This window comes from Panthera uncia, chromosome B1, assembly GCF_023721935.1.
Source record: "Panthera uncia isolate 11264 chromosome B1, Puncia_PCG_1.0, whole genome shotgun sequence".
NCBI lineage: Eukaryota > Metazoa > Chordata > Mammalia > Carnivora > Felidae > Panthera > Panthera uncia.
This window is the reverse complement of record NC_064811.1, coordinates 13294327-13296844: the sequence shown is the minus strand read 5'-3', so window position 1 is coordinate 13296844 and position 2518 is coordinate 13294327.

Below are 2518 nucleotides of genomic sequence, written 5' to 3'. Positions count from 1 at the left end.
CAAGAACCGTGGAATCATGACCTGAGCCAATGGTGGATGCTTAACCAGCTGAGCCACCCAGGCACCCCAACAGAGAACTTGAGCTTTTAAAAATATTATCTAGATGCTATACAGAAATGCACAGCCTCGAGCACATATTTTAGGGACTTGCCAGCCAGTCTGAAAGATGAGTAGTGTTAAAAAAAAAATTAAGCCGAGGGGCACCTGGGTGGCTCAGTCAGTTGAGCGTCCAAATTCGGCTCAGGTCATGATCTCACAGTTTGTGAATTCGAGCCCCACGTCGGGCTCTGTGCTGACAGCTCAGAGCCTGGAGCCTGTTTTGGATTCTGTGTCTGCCTCTCTCTCAAAAATAAATAAACATTAAAAAAAAATTAAAATTCAACAGAGTAATTTGAAGGTCTAATTGGCTTTTTAAAGCAATTCATGAATCGAGCAGCATCCTGTCAAGTAAGTAGAGGGAGCATCAAGGAGTTGTATTACAAAATGGAAGGTTTTTATAGGAAAGAGGGTGAGGCAAGGAAGCTATTAGCAAAAGAAAGAAAGGATTCTTCCCGGAAAGGTCACTTTCCCTTTGGGGGGAATGGCAGAGGATGTCATCATGCAGATTACCTCATCTTCCTTTGTGACAGATTACTTTATTTGTTCTTATAAACAAATTCCTGACTGACCAGTTAGGACTACATTTATGGGGGAGATTGAAACTGCACTTACACTAGGCATTAACCCCTGGTTTGGTGACTTGACCTAAGTAATGCCATTTTGGACCTGTGGTTTTCCTTTTAACAGTAGGAATAAGCAGAGTAAGCCTTCTACGTAAAGGGGTTAAGTGAAATAAATAAGAATGTGATCTTGGTTTTAGATGAGTAGTAGAAATATATTGGTAATGATAACAATCAAGTTACCCATGCTACTTAACTGATAAGGAAATAAAACTAAGCAAAGGCTAAAAGATTAGTAAATTTCTACTGAAGAGCTCACCTAAGGCAGCACTTAGATTATCAATGTGGTAAAGATGAATTATTCAATACCCGTTGAGACAATTGCTTACCCATCTGGAAAAACAAGTCTGTATTTCAACCTCACTCCATATATGAACATAAATCACAGCTAGATCAAATTTAATAAACATAAAAAGAAAGAAAGAAACCATAGAATTACTAGGAGAAACTGATGGGGTTTTGGGGTGATGGTTTGGGGTTCGGAGCCAACGACCAAGAAAGAACTCTGGAAGATGTCTTTGGTGCAAAAAGGTGATTTTATTAAAGCACAGGGACAGGACTTGTGGGCAGAAAGAGCTGCACTCAGGTGGTGAAGAGTGACTTATGATATACCTTCACTTTGGGAGGGGGTTAGGGACAGTGCAAGTCTCTAAGGAATTTTGGAAGCAAGGTTTCCAGGACCTTGAGGGGCTAGCTGTTGTTAAGAAAACGTCATGTATTACTGTTTAGTAAAACCTCAGTCATGAGACCCTTCAGATGTGTATCAGCAGGCCATAAGCCCGGAGTATGATTGACAACGTATACTCAGAGGTTAAAGGTAAAGAAGGTTTGCAAAGGAATTTTTATGTGTTTAAGGATACTCACAGGATCCGGGGGGGGGGGGGGGGGGGGGGGGGGGGGGGGGGGGGGAGGGTAATATTAAGCCAAGATTCCCTTTTGCCCCTAGCAAAGTGTCATCATTGAGGAAGCTGAGCTCCTAGAGGGAGGTCACTCTGCCAGTTTCAAGGACTTGTCAATGGGCTATAGGCAGTAAGGGAATTTAATTTTTCACTTGCCTTAGTTTCCCACATCACCATGGCAAGTACTTAAACCCCTTTCCTTTGTTCTTGGGTAGCCCGGAGTGTCCAAGGAATATCACACATAGTCCACCGGGATGGTGGGGGGGTGGGGGTTGGGGTTGCTAGCTTGTACTTTGCCTTCAGCTTGTGTTATACTCCTCATCATATCCCCCATGAACAATTTTGACCCTTAAATCTTGAAGTTTGCTGAAGGTGGAAGGTCTTGTCTTCTGTAGCTTCTTCCTGCTAAGCAAGGGCATAGAGTTGTCCCCACCTATGGGTCAATATTGATCAGTTGAGGAACATACAGGAGAGTTACAAATGGCAGAGACAGCTGGATCCAACGTGGACAACGTGAACCTCCTTGAGTAGAAAGGATCATCTGTTGGCTTGAAGTTATTGCAGTGATGGAATCTTGGGACCAGGCAGAGAGACATAGGAGAAAACAGCAAAACATAATTAGAATAACTAGAAAGATTAGCTCAAATGAAAGTCCTTTGGTAGCTGTCAAAAATCCTCTAGTCTAGATGTTTAACCAATCATTAAAGGAAAAAGAGGGATTGTTTGTTTTTTTATACTTTTTTATAATTTTATTTTTTAAAATTTACATCCAAATTAGTTAGCATATAGTGCAACAATGATTTCAGAAGTAGATTCCTTAATGCCCCTTGCCCATTTAGCCCATCCCCCTCCCACAACCCCTCCTGTAACCCTCTGTTTGTTCTCCATATGTAAGAGTAA